Raw genomic sequence first — 17,384 nt, 5'->3', positions numbered from 1 at the left:
ACCGGAAGTAAGAGAGACTTCATAATTTTTTCAATACAGTCGATTAGAGGAACCTCTTGAGCACGGCTTAAGGGATGTTTCCGGTTTGAGGTGTCACTCTGGAGTAATATGGGACTAGTATTAGTAGTTTCGTTGTTAGGTTGTACCGGGAGTCTTCCTGCTAGTGCTTCAAGCCTATGTGAGGGTGAGTCTCCAGGAATAACACCACCAGTTTCCGATATTACAATAGAGTTGTCAGATAAATGACTAACATCAGAGTTTTCAAGAGTTATCTTGCACTTCTTGGATTTTTGGTACTTTTTATTTTTTGCAGTTCCCCTACCCCCACTAGATCTTTGGTCAAAGGGATTTGCCCTATGAGATAGCTCAGATCTAAGCCTAGCAGACTGACCTCGGGTGATTACATGAGGCGAGCTTATGTTTTGGGCATCCTCTGAGATCCCAGACAAATTAAGTGGCTTCGAACAATTGGTAATTAATTGGGAACCACCTGGAGGGGATGCTGATATGATCGGCGACTGGGATAGCCTTGAGTGGAATGGCAAAGGGGGAAGGTTAGGGGACACATTATTATCCATAGAAGACACAACTACGGTGTCAGGAACCTGACGAGTCATTGGAAGCAATACAAAGGAAGGTAATAGAGTGGAATCCTGAGAATTGGTAGTAAGTAGTGACAGATCAGGATGGGGGAGGGGAGGGACACAACCCATAGGCAATGATAGGCGACGTTCCGTACTTTCAATGGCGTTTGCCACCACGCCAATCGTCTTCTGTAACATACGGTCTATCGCTGTTAAACTAGGAAGCTGTGGTGTAATAGCATTTTGGTTGTGAACAAGTAAGGTTTTATGGGTATTACGCTTTCCCATTGTACAAGTTCTATTAGGGGGTACAAACCTAAAGCGTATTATACAGGGTGGTGAACCAGCTAGTCAACCATATACATATACACAACAAATGTATTACAATATAATATAATGTTAGCCACTCCCCTATCACAGTTTGCTTTAACACAGAATATAGATACTACACCAATGGCCACAATTTACGAATAGTTGGACAAACCTTTCAGACTGTCAGTGCTCAAGAGAGTGGGACTCAAAGGGATGGCCCAGCCCAGCCTCTTCCGGCCGCTAACGGCCACAAACGGTCCCGCCCTTGTCCCGGGCTTCTCCCGGCGCCGACCCGCGCGCGATCCTGCGTCGCGGGGGCTCCCGGTAAATTTATGCGCCTTCGAGCGCGATGTTGCTGACGTGGGCGGGTGTCTCCCACTAGGGTTGCTGGGATGTGTAGTCTGCGCACTGCGGCCGCGAGGATTCAAAACGCGGCAGCGGCAGAGGAACACCGTAGGATGCTGGCGTGGGCACTCCAAAAAACTGCTGCTGGGAGAACAGGACACAGGTAGGACTGATTGACCGCTACAGGCAAGAGCACGCCCGCTCTGCCGGGGCTCCCGGTAAATTTATGCGCCTTCGAGCGCGATGTTGCTGACGTGGGCGGGTGTCTCCCGCTAGGGTTGCTGGGATGTGTAGTCTGCGCACTGTGGCCGCGAGGATTCAAAACGCGGCAGCGGCAGAGGAACACCGTAGGATGCTGGCGTGGGCACTCCAAAAAACTGCTGCTGGGAGAACAGGACACAGGTAGGACTGATTGACCGCTACAGGCAAGAGCACGCCGACGAATTTGTGTGTCGGTGACAGGCGTTCTTTAATTCATTTTGATATAGTAATACTCTGAAACCAGAATTACAAATATCAATTACTTTTACACTAAGGTCCCGCCTTTGTTTGTTTCATGTGATTCTGATATGAAATAATTGAATACATCAAAGAAATGCGAAACAAGACCCATGTGTGCTTTGTCATTTAATATTTTTAGTCAATGAAAGAAATCTAGAGGATTTATATCCTTTTTGTACAAAGACAAAAGTGACTGTACATATATAGAAGTATACGTTTTTGCTCAAACAGAACCAATTGTTTTTTATATACTGTATTAACTAAATAAAACCACTTTCAGAGGAGTAAAATTCAAGATAGCAATTCTGAGGGCTGGAACTCAGAGGGATAGAAAGTTGTCTCACCAAGAGGTAAGGCCCACCCAGATGCAACACGAGCACGCTGGTGGAGAAACAATTCAGAGAGTCACACTTCTGCAATTTAAATAGAAATAATTTCGAAGGAGTGAAAGGTGCACAATTCTGGCAATCAGGATCCAGAAAGGCACAGTTTAGAAGAGCCCAATTCACAAATAGATGACTCGCAAAGTCTATGTTAGGAGTCCGCCATTGAGAAATGCACAAATCCGAGGGTCATAATGTAGAGAAGCGCACTACAGACGAGTACAAATCAGAGGGATGAGGAGGAAATGCATTTTCTCAGTAAAGCACTGGGACGCTTTGTAATGCATGGATCTCAGCTTGATTTAGCAATTGGACAGTCCAGCAAAGGCTTCCCAGCCTACATGGTTCTTAGACGCAATTAATTTGCGTCTCCTTTTAAACAAAGTTTCAATTTTCCAGTATTTCCAACCCCTAAACACATTGAGAGTTTTTGGGAGCAATAACTAAGAAATGCATAAAATGTGGACAGTTCTAGATCTCAGTTGCTCAGATTACAATAAAGATGTGTCCTGCTGGGCAGTGCCAGCCAGGCAGCAGATATTATTCAGTGACCTTCAGGGGTTTCAGTAGAAAGAGGCACTAGTTTACATGCATAGGGGTTGATGGTGGATACTGGTCACCTTGCTCATTTTCAGTCCATTTCCATTTTTTGCTACAATAATCGACTGATTTTGGTCACACACTATCTCATGAAATATCAAACTTCCACCAGGAATAAAAACTAAGCAAAATGGTAAATGTATTTCTCTTCATATAGACAAAGGTCCCAATTACAATGTAGGAGTTAACTTGTGCATAGATTTGGGCTGATTTCTCTGCACATGTTTACACCCAGTACAAGTTAAACTCCACAGAATTGGAAATAACTGCAGACCTGGTTTTAAGCCACATGGGATTTGCAATTCTGTGGGGTTCATCACTCCAATTTACTATCTCAAAGCAGATAGTAAATGGGAGCATGGGCTTCCGTGCAAGGAAAGGGTGGCGGGAAGAGGGTCAGGAGTATACGAGAGGGAAAAGGAAGATTAGTTCTGGTGGGGGAGTATTGAAGGCTCCCCCCTTTCCATAGAAAAACGCTGGCTGGAGCGGTGGAACGAGGCTTGGCGGCTGAGCCAAAGCCTTATGCGATTTTTACCCCCATTACTGGCTGGTAAAGTCAGCCCTTTGTTCCTGCACAAGTGAAACTAGGTGCAGAAACACCAGACCAGCAATGATCCGGTGGAGTGGTACCCTCGGGTGGGATACTAACTCTTAATCAGTTGCAAATAACGTTTGTGTACTTATGAATTCCGCATTGAAATGTGAACTCTCCAAGCATCAAAATGTAATGTGATAATGCATCAATTGTCATTTTTGCTGAGACTAACATTTGAGTCAGCATTATGTGGTTTACAATAACTCATTGCGAGGAGGTTAAAGTTCTTGATAGAAAATATTGCCAGAGGTTAGGGCTACTTGGAGCCCAATGCACTTGTTCAGGAAATGCCAACAAGCATATGCACTTGCAAAAGTACACAGTGCACAGGGGTTCGGGTATTGCAGCCCCCACGAGGGATTCTGACCTCAAACTTGGTGAGAGGGAAGCTCAGGGAAGCTCAGACCTCGAGAGATATAGAAACCCACCTCCTGTGTTGCTGAAGCCTTCAGAGTCCGTAGGAGCTCAGGATTAGCAGACTGGTCAGCAGTGTTGCTGTGCCTGCAAATGCAGTGGAGTGACTCCTTCACTCCAAGGGAGATGTCTTTGGTTGTCCTTGATGCTCCACAAGTCCTGCACAGATCCTGTATGGTGCACGGGCACAGACGATGAAGCAGACTGAGTGGGAGATGAAATTGGGCGCAAATGAAGTCCAGCGAAGTCAAGAGTGTCCAGACGGTCGAAGTTCAGTGGTTTCTTGTTCAAAATCTTGTCCACGTTGAATCTAAGGTCCTACAGCCAGGTAAGCCCTTAAGAACCCAAGGAAGAGGGTTGGCAAGATTCAGGGGACCCTCCCAGGGAAGGGTCTGGACAGTGGGGAGATTACTCCCATGTCCTTTGTCCGGTTTTGCGACAGAGCGGGAGCCAACAGTTCCCAGGACTGGTTTGAACTAGACTATGCACAGGGACACCAAATGTGCCCCTCATGCAGTCTTTCAGTCGCTGACAAGCGCACCCATCCAGCCCTAATACACTAACCCCCACATGCATCAAGGTAGGCTTTTGCAATTCCTTAATTGCGATTATTAAGGAAACACAATTATGGAATGTAGGAATCGCTTAAAAAATAGCGATTCCTACACATTCCTAATTGCGACTCGCAAATTGCGGGTCACAATTAAGGAATGGCTTCCCATTCATACCTATGGGCCTACAGGCCCATAGGAATGAATGGGAATTGCATGCGCAATTTGCGAGTACCCATTAGGTACTCGTTTAATAATTGAAATCTTTCTTTATTGAATGATTTAAAAAATAAACCCTTGCAACAATATCCAATAACTGAGATTCATTGCTAGGTGCTTAGCTTTGCTATAAAATCTAAAAACATCATGAAAGCCTAATCTAAAAAGACGCTGAAGTCCAGTTTAAACAGTTGAGAATTAAGAAAAGTCATTAAGAGAGTCATTATGACATAAAAAGCTCTGTAGCTTGATGCACAGTCCATGACACACTGCGGAAGAGGGTTTGGCGTCTTCCTAGTGGGGGGGGGAGAGTTTGTATATAAAACAGTAAGGACAAATAGGCTCCACTGCTTATACCGTGCCTTAATGTTGGGTCTGAAACAGATGTAGATCAGTGACCGGGAACGGTAATCTCAGTGAGGCAGGGAGTCAGGTTACCTGCCCGACCATCGTGCACACATCTCTCCTCCTCTAGCTTCTTAGTGAAGAGATCCATAAATCTTACCAAGGCATAGGAAAGGGTACATTACCCATTAGGTACTCGCAAATTGCATTTGCAATTTCAAGGGTGCAAGGGTTCCAAAAGGACACCCTGTTGCACCCCTGAAATTGTAATGGTAACCCATATTGGCTTATGTGTGGAACCAGGAACTTTGAAAAATGCACTTTAGTGCATTTTTCAAAGTTTTTGTAAATGACCGTTAAGTTTCATTTGACGGTCATTTGCGTCCACTAATTGCGAAACTTTAAATGTTATCATGCATTGCATTTGAGGCATTGCAATTTGCGATTCCTTAAATGCAATCGCAATTTAAGTAATCACATATTTGCGATTTACTTAAATTGCAATTTTTGCATTTGGGATGATGCATCCCAAATGCAAAAATACCGGTCGCAAAGGGGCAGATTCTCAGCCTGTTTGCAACCGGTTTTTAGTTTGAAGTATTTGGGGGTAAATCCTGTCTGGGAGGTGGTCACACCTCCCTGTGACAAGATGCCTATTGTTCTGCCCTCCCCTGCTCGAGCTTGGCTCAGCAACAGGAGGGCAGAAATGTGTCTCTGGTTGGCAGCAACCATTTTGTGCTGTCCATGACTAGAAGGCTGGTACTGGGAACACCAGGGACCCCACGAAGCTCGCTTCAGAGGGGTGGAATCATACCTCCCACACCAGTTACCAGTGTGGGGTTATGATTCCAACATGTTTGACACCAAACACGATAGGGTTTGTTTCAGCCATTTTAGAGTTGGTCATCACACGGTCGCATAATGCCCCTCTATGGGCCATATGTAGGTAGGGACCCATTTACCACTTCATAAATACCGAATTTTACCGATTCGGTATTTATGAAGTGGTAAATGATATGTAGGTAATGAGTCGGTATTATTTACCGATTCGGTAAAAGTCGGTAATTACCGAATCGGTATTTACCGATTCGGTAATGAGGCATAACTTCCCATTGATGGGAAGGTATGCCTCATTACCGAATCGGTAAATACCGATTCGGTAATTAGGGGAACACATGCAAGGGTGGCAGGGTGTCACATTGACACCCTGTTGCACCCCTGAGACGGCCATGTGTGCACATGTGGCACACATACATGCCCTAAGGGCATGTATGTCTGCCACATTGCACACGTCTAAGCGCTTTAAAACGCTTAAACACATCCATTCATTATTTACCACCAACTAATAGTTGGTGGTAAATACCGACTCCAAAACACACACACACACTCCCCCTACATCTCATTTCTGTATTCGGAATTTACCGAATCGGTAAAATTACCGATTCGGTAATTTTACCGATTCGGTAAATTACCGAATGCAGAAATGAGCCCCCTACATCTCAAAAGCCAAAATACCGGTCGGTAACGGTATAATTACCGAAAATCGGCCGTTACCGACCGGTATTCGGCTACCTACATGAGGCCCAGTATGTCGTAAATGGCTGCTTCACTGACAATCGGGAGAATGGACTCCGTAGGCTGCACGGGTGTCCTGCTCATGCAGTTGCACCCTCTCACTAAGAACCAAGCACCCTGCCTTCAGGATTGTAAAGGCCTGCTATATTGTTTTTAAATGCAGTAACCCTTAGATATAGTAAACCTATATCTTAAGTAAGTGGTGCATTCACCAACTTACACAGGCTGCAATGGCAGGCCTGTAGTTTCATTTTGCATGGTCTCTCATGGGTGGCATAATGCATGCTTCAGCCCATGGGAGGTCTCTGGTGTACCTATGCCGTGGGTACATGGGTATAATATACTAGAGACTGACAAGGGTACCCCAGTATCCAATCTGGAGTATACCTAAGTACATTTCTAATACAAGAAAGCACACCACTCTGCCCAAAAATTTCTTTATCTGGTGCTAAAAAGTCACAGGTAGAATAAAAGTAATCTTGGAAAACACTGGCATTCCCAATTAGGATACAAGAAACCTAGTAGGTTAGGAATACCTTTTTTATTTTACACTATTTAATCAGCACAATACAAAAGACATAAAAGAATAAATATCACAAGAAGCATCATGAGTCACACACACTCATTCTTTCAAAGCAGCCAAACATACACATATTCAGACATACTCGAACAACCCATCAAGTCACAATTCATTAGACCACAGTAAATGTATTCAAGTGATAACAGAGGTCTTCCCCAAGAGTACTGGCAGACATAAGATTTCAAAATAACAAGAACAGTTGACATAAGGGAAAAGGAGTCCTCATTCAGTGGTACAGTACATAATACAATTTCTTCTCCAGGAGGGAGATCGAGGCAGGGGAGACACAAGAAGCTCCAGCGCGGACGCGCGTTTCGGTGTCAAACCCGGATCTGGGTCACACCTTCATCAGGACGAAGCAGTGCAGTGTGAGACTCATGAAGAATAAGGCCTGGAAGGAAAAACCAGGACGACAGTATGAAGTTGTAGAGGCCAGGGTGGGCAGAAATTATGGATTCCCCACTTGATCCCGATAAGATAAAAGAAAGGGCAAGATCATTTTTCATATGGACAAAGCCAGCAGTAAGATCAGGATTCAAGAGCATTGGGAGACATCAAATCCAAATGGGTAACAGGAGGATACTATTAATGGTTGTCATCAGGACACTCACAACCTATTCTTTAAAATGAGGCCACGTCAGATGGAGCGAAGCCTAGAATGCATGTTTTACGCCACCTCAAAAGCCAAAGCCCGGCTGGCAAGGTAGAGCTCCCACCGGCAGCTAAAGAAAGCTGAACCTAAGTACATAACATAACAGTTTAGGGAGAAAGCAGATAAACTGGGGTCCTGATTAGCAGGCTCCCCGCCACACTAGTCAAAAACAGTATTACATTTAGCAAAATGTGGGGGTAACCATAAGAAGCAGATCTTACACTCACCTTGTTTCCGACCTCAGCTAAGGGTACAGAAAAATTACTTTTTCCAAATCCACTCGTCTTATGTGAAACAGATTCTCCATGCTACATTTCCAACTTGCCTTTTTACTGGGGAGTGAAAGAGCCTTCTACAAAGCTCCTCCAAACCTACAACATATCTTCATACTTTAGCAGCCCTACGAAGTGTCATAATCTGGGGTTAGACTAACACTAATGTAAGAAATCGGTGCATTGATGCGATTTCTCAGTTGTATCTGCTATGTGAACTGTGCGGTAATGTCAGCTATGTGAGGTGTGAGAACGTGCTCATGTTGTTGTTTGGGACACAGGTATTTCCACCCCTACAAATCCTGGCTGAGCGTTCTAAATTGGACACACCCTAGAGCCAGGGAGCTGGCTTCAGCCTCTAGTCTCTACAAACTATATTTGGAAGTGCCGATCCAGAGCAGGGCAGTCTTTATTGATAAACCAGCTGCTTGTTTCCATAGGATGGTGGTGCCTTCGTCAACACCTGGGGCTGTCAATAGTCAGCACCTGAGGTGGGCCGACATTGAACTTGACAATGAACCCTTTCTCTTGTTTCAAGCAATTGGCCAACGACGCAAGCGTGCGCATGGATTCTGAACTTTAGAGTCAACAGCGGTCTTCTCCAAAGTTGCACACCCTAGAGAGTAGCTGCTTTCTTAGTCTCATACACAATAATATTCGAAGGGGTAACAGTTCAGCTTGTTACTCTTCAAAGCTAAATATACCTTTCTGTCTGCTCACCCTCCATTGTAGCCCGATGTGTCTGCGTATAGTTAACTGGGGCTCACCCAACCTGAGACTCGCTTGATCAACTGACCCTTAGCAAAGAGAGGATATGCTACTCATTGATCTGTTTTCAGTGTTCTCTACTGAACTACTCAGGCATTCAGATGATTGACATGATGGACACCGACCTGCCGCACGTGACATAAATATGATATTGGTACATAACCGGCAGAACCGAAGACTGGCGTCACTTCTGAAGCCAGAACACAGTCCTGCTGAAAGAACCATGTACCAAAGGAAGGAGGAGTGAAAATAAAAAATATTATGAAATAACACTTATGGGGACTTTCCAGGCTTCGTGCCCGCCTGTGCGCAGGTATATTGGACAAATCACCCACTACTGTTAACAAGATAATTGCAATCAGAATTGGCATGCTGCTGTTTTTATCTCTTAACAGTGAGGCTTTAATCCAACAGTTAACATCTGTGCCAAAATCAAAGAGTTCGTAGACTTTGACCCATATTCAAAGACAAACAGGCAAACAGTCTCCGACTATAAAAGTAATGACGTACTTCCGGTGCAGCCAACCGGAGGTTACAGGAAGGAAGACAAGCACGCGAGCTAGTAAAAGGTCTATGCGGGAAACACAGGGATGGGTTTAGATGGTTACCAGAAGAAGGAAACAAGGGTCTGTGGGCCCAGTTGCGAAAACACAAATGTTGTGTTTTTTTATTAGAAAATCAATGTTAGACACTGTGATCATGGTACTCAGTCACGACAGTCCCTGGAGTTGGTCATGCGGTATTGCTAGAAGGTGATACTGTCTCCCCCCTACTCCCTGAAGCTTTCCAGGTGAATTCGGAAAGACCCTGAACAGCCAGGGCATTTCAGGTAGAGGTGTGATCTGGCATGATGTTCTTCTGAAAGAAAACAGCTTGGTTTAGTTTGGTCAGCACATGCACATTAGTGCTACCATCAGCTTCTTGTTGAGGGTGGGTGTAGCCAGGATTGGTCTTTAAACTACAATCCGCCCCAGTAAACACGCCTTTTTGTCTTTTTAAAGCAGACATTTGGCCCATGGTCATTATAGCAATTTACATGAGCACCACATTACATGCTACAAAGGCAGGTATTTTTTTTTAGGTTTGGTAGATGCCGGGATTCGAACCTGGTGTTCCAAAGTCGGCAGCTCTAGCTGTTGGGCCTCATCTTCTCCAGTTGATCCTGCTAGTTCAGATTAGCACCACCCTACATAATGCTGCGACTATAACTGGGCATTGGGAGCTTTTATGGTTGGGACATGTTTGTATTTTTTACTATGTTTTTTTTATAGCTTTACATGAGCACTAGTTGTTTTGCACAAGGTCACATTCATATATTTTTTTATGCACTGGTAGATTTCATGATTTTCCCAGAATCACATGAAGTTGAGCTGACGCCAAGATTCTAACCTGGTTCCCCAGTTCCAAAGGCGGCAAGACTGGCCTTAATGCATGCCTGGTGGGCACTCGGTGCAAAATGAACTGCCGAAACGTGTGAGGTCACCTCTATAATGCTCATCTAACACAAGTGCATATTTTGAGCCAACTCTATCTCAAGGGCCGTTCCTTCATTTGTATTGGTGGTGCTTTTACCCCCGTCATATCACTGAGGCAGGCGCTGGGGCAAACTTGATCTATGGAAATGCACTGGCTGTGCACCGCATAGTAATGATTCCCAGGGACCCTGAAGCCTCTCTGGAGGAAACCCTGTCCTCTTCAAAGCTAGGCCCTTTGTGATTTTAGTGAAAGACAGAGAGGCAGTGTAGCTCTTTGTGTATGCCTTGTATTTGTGTAATTAGGCCAGAGATCCTTTTAGCCGTCTCTGCTGGGATCGGATCATTTTGTTTGCTAGGTGAAGAACAAAGGCGTGAATGCCATGTGTATGTGCGTGTGGCGGGGGCCACTGATCATTGAACTGAGGAACAGGAGAATCATAAGACCCACAGTGCTGCCATTTGCATTTGCTTTTACTTGTTGGAATTCCTGTGCTTCACATTTGCCTCTCTGTGATTTTGGTATTTATGACCCTTTTGAGGATGGAGTCCCACTTTTTTCCAGAGTAAAGTGAGGCCCTTTGGATTTGAAATGGACAGTCTTTGGTCTGATTAGCTGCTGGGTGAACCAGCCAATCCATTGCAAACAACGCAGGGCAACACCCTGAGATCTAAAGGGAACTTATCTAGATTATCAGGGAAGCTTGATGGATACAAATCATTTCAATGCTTTTCTTTTGACTATAAACACCTATATTTTGCTGAAGGATTAGGAGAATGAACAGCCCTTCATATTGCAAACCATGAAAGTATACCCCATATCTAGGCAGAAATATTTCACAAGCCTTGAGCCTTATCTACGTCACCAATAATATATGTATACCAGTGGTTCCCAAACTTTTTTGACCCGTGGCTCCCTTGACCTAATTGGCAGTTGGCCGTGGCTCCCCACCATTTTTTTCCGGGTGGGCGGGTGGGGGTGGGGTGGGAGGGGGATGTAAGCCCAACCTCGGGAGTACTTCCTGTTGTCTTCCTTAAATTAATTGGGATGCAATGAAGGTATTATAATCATATTTGTAACAAAATACGAAGATAACAGCTGTTTAATAAAAATTTGTTAAGTGTGAAGCGATACAAGATTAATAGCCAAATATGTTTCCATGAAACTTTTTTTAACCGCACAATAGTTCAAAAATTTCTATACAATAAAATATCTTTTCAATGGACAGGTAAAACAACAGAGTCTGAAATTTACCTTACAAATCCTAGTGAGATGGATGTGCTTGTTTTTCCTTACATAACTCCTGAAATCTTGGAGTTATTTTCGAGATCGCAACACGCATTTCTTTTTCAAGGTTAATTTTTGCCCTATATTTAGACTTTATCACTGCAACTGCTGAGAAACCAGCTTCACAAAGGTACGAAGTAGCAAAAGGGATCAAAACATGCAGGGCTCTCTTGCTTATCATTGGATATTCATCACCAGCTTGGCACCAGAAGTCAAGCAGTGACTGAGACTGGAACCTTACTTTCAATGTTGAGTCACTTGAAACATCAATAAGCTGTTCTGCTTCCTCATTGCTGAAATGCTGAGGTATCTCCGCATTGAAGGGGTCTCTCACCCATTTTATTGGCTCCACTTCATCCTCTGGAAAATATTTATCAAGGTAAAAACGCAGTTGAGACAAATACAGAACAAAAACGGTCCTCAGTTCCGCCTTTAACACCATCTCATTCTCCTGCAGAAACTGGTCCAATGAAGGAAAACCTGTATAGTCACCTTTGCTTATACTACTTTTCCAAAGGATCACTTTCTTCTTAAAGCCTGAAACTTTGTCTGACAGTTGCAAGATGTTAGTATTATTGCCTTGCAAGGACTTGTTCAGTGCATTCAGTTTTTCAAATAGATCAGAAAGAAAAGCCATTTGTATTAGAAAGTCTGCATCAATAAACTTGTCAGCAAAACAATGTTCATCATCATGTAGATACGAGTATATTTCATTCCTCAGTTCATACACCCTAAGCAGGGAGTTACCTAGAGACAGCCACCGAGAACTGCTGTAGAACAAGAGACATGAGTCTTCCGCACCCATGTCCTCACACAGTTTAGCAAAAAATCTTGCTTTCAATGGTCTTGTTTTAATATAATTTACCACTCTGATGACAATTTTCAGAATACCATGCAGTTCTTCACTGAGGTTTCCTGCTGCCAGTGCTTCTCTGTGAATTATGCAGTGTGTCCAAACAGCATTAGGAGCTTTAGATCGTATGCGAGCTTGAAGTCCTTGGTAGCATCCTGCCATGGAACGGCCCCCATCTGTACAAACTCCAACACATCTCTCCCAGTCAATTTGATTCTGTTGCATAAAATCATCCACAACCGCATACAAGTCTTGGCCTGTAGTTCCACCTTTGATTTCTTTACAGAACAACAAATCCTCAACAATTTGTTTTTCGTATAGAAACCTGACATAGCAAATAAGGTGGGTGTCTTTGTGGTTGTCTGTTGCCTCATCCAGCCGGAGTGCAAAGTCTTTGCCTCTTAGATTACAGATGAGCTGCTCGTTAATATCTTCAGCCATATCATTTATCCTCCGGCTGATGGTATTATTAGAAAGAGGCACTTTCAGCAGCTGTTTACCCGCATCATCGCCGAGCATGATTGTTACCATCTCAACAGCAGCAGGCAAGATCAGCTCTTCTGCAATTGTGTGGGGTTTTTTACTCTGTGCAACTAGATAGGCCACTTTATATGAAGACAGGAGGGCGTTACTATTAATTTTGGTTTGTTTTGAGAAAGTGGACTTTTGTAGTTTGGCTTCTGCAACTTTTCTTACAAAAAATTCCCTTGGCTTTCCGACCACATTTGGGTGAAGACTTTCAAGATGTCGCTTAAGTTTACTTGGAAGCATGGATTCCAGAGCCAAAACTTTCAAACAGATTGCACATTGAGGACGGTCCTCGTTATTAACCTGGACACACGTGAAACCATAATCCAAATACCTGTCATCGTACTTTCTGTACTTGGCCTTTCGTTTCCCGTCCTCTTTTTTGTCAGGAGAACCTGCAACTTCACTTTGCTCAGACGAACTTGACATTAGAAATCTCTTCATTGTCAATCAGAAAGATGGGAATCAGTTCCTCTCGTCGTAATTATTCGGATTGAGAAGAATATACAAAATACATAAAGAAAGGTCTTTCTATCTGTAAAGTTCCTGGCCGTCTTTTCTTTTCCTTTGCTGAAGTATTTTCAGGTTTCTTGCGGGTCTCATCCACAGTCTCCACGGAATAATAAGCCTGAAGTACAAAACATCCAGGTAAGACAAGTAGAAGTAGAACTAAAGTTATTCTCTGCCTAATGATGGATCTGTTATTTCTGTTATTTTGCTATAGTAGCCCATGATGATGGTGACCATTTGGACTTATTATTCTTATTGGCACCCCGCACAGACAGAAAGAGCATTCAGTTTTTACACGAAATCTAAGGTCAAATAAAATGGCAAATGGAAAGTTTTCTGCAATTTAGTGCAGCGGTTGCAACCAACAATAGAAAACATGAGCAACTCTGACTTAGTTCAAACAGTGCTGGATTCCTGGGTGGACCGGCTTTAGAACTGGTGGTGCCCCGTGCCAATGTTTTTTGGCGCTCCCCCTCACAATGACCACCTCCGACACGGATGCCCTCCCTACTACCCTTCAACAGTCTCCATAACCACTCTCTCTCAGATGCATTTAATACATTTCATAGCGTCACTCATAAAAGTGAAGGCAGGGCCGGCTCTAGGGAGGTGCGACCGGTGCCACCACACCGGGTGCTGACTTCGCACAGGGGCGTAAATGCACCTGCTGCCCCGTTTCTGGCCTCTAGCAGTCTCCAGGCAGCAATTAAAATGTCAATAAAGCTACGGTGATTAATGTTCTCCCAGGCGAGATCAGAGTTTTGCCTAATAGAAGTTTTGACTCAAAGTTGTTATTCTTGGTTAGGTAGTGCAGAGGGTTGATATGCCTGCTGCACAGAACATTTACCATGCAGATCACCAAGCAAAATTCATTTTGCCAGTTCCATCGTGATTCTACCATACACTCAAATGAGAGAGATATTTGTGGGTACTAAAAGCAGAGGTTAGTCTTGCCAAATCTTCTGCCCAACCTACATTTTACACCAGTATCACCAGCATTATTTTTACTGTAAAAACGGCACACGTTAAAAATCGGACATAAAATGTAAGCCAAGCCAAGGCCTTCTTCTCTCTGAGAGAAGTCATTGGCTTGGCTTACATTTTATGTCAGATTTTTAACGTGCGTCGTTTTTACAGTAAAAATAATGCTGGTGAAATGTCGATCACAGTTTGGGAACCACGGCCTTAAAGGTGACAAAAGGGGCAAAAGGTGAAGGTGGCGAGAGGAAAAGCCAAAGGCACAGAAAGGCAAAACTGAAAAGAGGTGCAAATCGCAAGAGACAGAGGTGAAAAAGAAGGCTAAAAGAGAGAAGCAGATGTGGGTCTCTGATTTAGTGCAGCAGCAGCTGGGGTCAAAAGGGCGAGGCCGGGACAGAGAGGCAGGCAGGGCCAGCAGGACTAGGCAGGGACACTTTGGGAACCACTGACCTATTGGTATTGTAAATGACAATGTCTTTTATTATTGCAGGTTTTTTGAACACATAAATAAAAGGCCTGCACACGTCACTTTTTCCTTTTATATCGTATCGTTTGCTACCTCTAGTATTTTATTTGCTCTTGATACTTGCACAATTGTAACTATTGCCTCATGTAACGTAACGTTCGTTTTTGTAACAGGCTCACTTGTAATTGTTCTCCTTTGTATCTTTACTTTGCCTAGCCCTAAGTGTAAACAGAATTCGTATAGTTAAAATATTTCTATAATGTGGCTTATGTAGCTGGATCCACTGGATATACCTACAAAGATCTGTCTAAACTAACTTTCTGAAAATGCATTGCTATAATTTGTTTTAAAATATGACCATAACTGACATCAGCTTTAAATAGATATTGAATTTATTTCAAACTGCAATAACATTCTCGCTTTCAAGCAGTGCAACTTGCATGGAAGTGAGCCTTTCTACAGTGCATAAATTGAAACCTTTGTTCCCCTGTCAGGTATATGCCTGTTACATAATAAAGAGCCTTCATTTTGAGAAATTAGACCTGCCTTGGGCTCGCTTTCTCCAGTGTCCCTTGGTAGACATTAGTTTCTATATTTAAAAGAGAGTCCAATAAAACGCCTTAGCAGTAACTTACAGTGAAACACAACTAATGGGAAGGAAATGAAGAGCAAAGGACCAACCTTGTTTTTGTTTTTATTTCACCATGCTCAAAAATGAAAAAATATAAGAGCTGTTCTTGGTAAAGCAAGGGCATCATGCTGAAATGGTCATCAAACCTGACGTTCAAAAGTGAAAATCCAAGGTAAAAAAAAAGGTAATGTGCCTTTACAGAACAATTGGTTTCTGTCTTCAGTTTCATGTTTCAGAAGAATATGTGCTATCAATTCGTTCTAAGTCTTTCTTGCAAACCTTTAGAGTTGAGTCTTGAAGGCGTGTGAGTAGAGAAGAAAAGAAACGACAGAAGAATTGAAAAATGGCCAGCGTTGTAATCAGAGCAGCAGAATGAATGGAGTGTCTTGAAAAAGGACATTTGGATATACTGTATGGAGGTGGGTTCAGCTCCCACATTGAATAAGAATGGCTTTTAACAAAAGTCAACTGAAAGGGATCATTAAAGGTGCAATGGGAGAATATTCCATTTAGTCCAGGATACTTCGCTTGAGTCGTGAAAGGTTAATTGGTACGGATATGTCGCGTATCCGTGCATCTGCATGTGGGAGCGAACAATGCTTCACTTGAGGTGGGAAGGCTGCAGGCTTTTGCGGAACATTTCTCTTCACCTGCTTCTATCCCTAGACAGCTTCCACAGCAGGCAAAGATTAAAAAACACTGAATTTTACTGCTAATAAATTAATTAAGGAATGAGATGAGACCGCCAAGTTCATTCGCACGCGTGGCCCGATGCAGATTTACGTCCCTATCTATTGTGAAGCTCTCTGACACCTTCGCTTCGGGTAAAGTCCGCGCTATACAAAAACGCATTAAAGAAACAAATAAGTCTTAACAGGACCCACAGGAATCCCTCCCAAGACAGTCCCAACAACTTCACTTACCTGATGTTGGAAGAGGGTCCTACAAGAAGACGGCGGGCGGCAGAAGACGGCGGGCGGCAGAAGACGGCAGCATTAACGTCTTGCAAACGACCGAGCTGCGTATGAGTAATGGAGACTGCATACGACGCATATACGTACGCACGCATGGCGGCAGTGCGCCTCTTGGGACAAACCATGTCCCCAGTTTTTGCGGGTGAGTTCACATTGTCACATTGTGGTCGCGGCGCCCCTGGCTCCTCATTACGGCGCACCGGGGTGCCGCGGCGCACACTTTGGGAACCATGGATGTATACAAACAAAAGGCATCATATTCCAGATGAAAAAACAACATAGGGCAACATGAACATCAGAAGAAGAGAGAAAGGAAAAAGATCTAACAAGAAAAAAAAAGATTTTTCTGTTTATCAGCTCCAATCATATGTGATTGAAATGCAACTAGATTCCTTCACATTTAAATAACGAGTCAATTTTTTAAAAATAAAATACTTTCTGTAATTTTGATGTAAGGGAAATTCCTTAAATTCCAGCTTTTAACTATGGGAACAGAATCCGGCTACCTTACTCTCAATATTTGCTTTCTAGCCACCGTTAGAGCCCAAATGGCTCACGAAATCTGGCTATGTATAAAACTGATTTTTAGTACCAAAATAATGTAATAAGATCAATATACAAGATCTATGTGATTTCTTATCAAAGATCTACTCTGCCCATTTCAACAACTCATTCCAAAATGAGACCTCTTTCAGTGTCATCACTTACTAGAACCAGAAGCCAAACAGCACTTCCAACGTGTGTATATTCGGAAGCTCTGCCATTAGATATTAGCGCAGTCATGGGTTAATTATGTCCAACGTGGCTTTCATTGATATTTCTCTTTCACCACTGAAACTTTGGGATGGGCAGTGAATTAGTACCAACATCTGTACCCAACAGACAGACCGATAACAGATAACTGCAATTCTATAGTACACTCTCTATTAACAAATGAGGGTCCTGGGTCATGTTTTACAAATAAGGGGTAAGGCTTGGGTTAGCAGAA

At 43.4% G+C, this 17,384-nt stretch overlaps 1 protein-coding gene across 2 annotated transcripts in view; it reads left to right on the top strand.

Annotated features, from left to right (window-relative positions):
• TMEM82 (transmembrane protein 82) overlaps positions 1-17,384 on the top strand; it is an 87,368-nt gene that overhangs the window by 10,917 nt on the left and 59,067 nt on the right. The gene's annotated exons all lie outside the window — the stretch shown is intronic.

The sequence above is a fragment of the Triturus cristatus genome, chromosome 1_2 (assembly GCF_964204655.1).
Source record: "Triturus cristatus chromosome 1_2, aTriCri1.1, whole genome shotgun sequence".
Lineage (NCBI taxonomy): Eukaryota > Metazoa > Chordata > Amphibia > Caudata > Salamandridae > Triturus > Triturus cristatus.
Note: the sequence above shows the minus strand (reverse complement) of the source record. Positions and strands in the feature narration are given on the sequence as shown.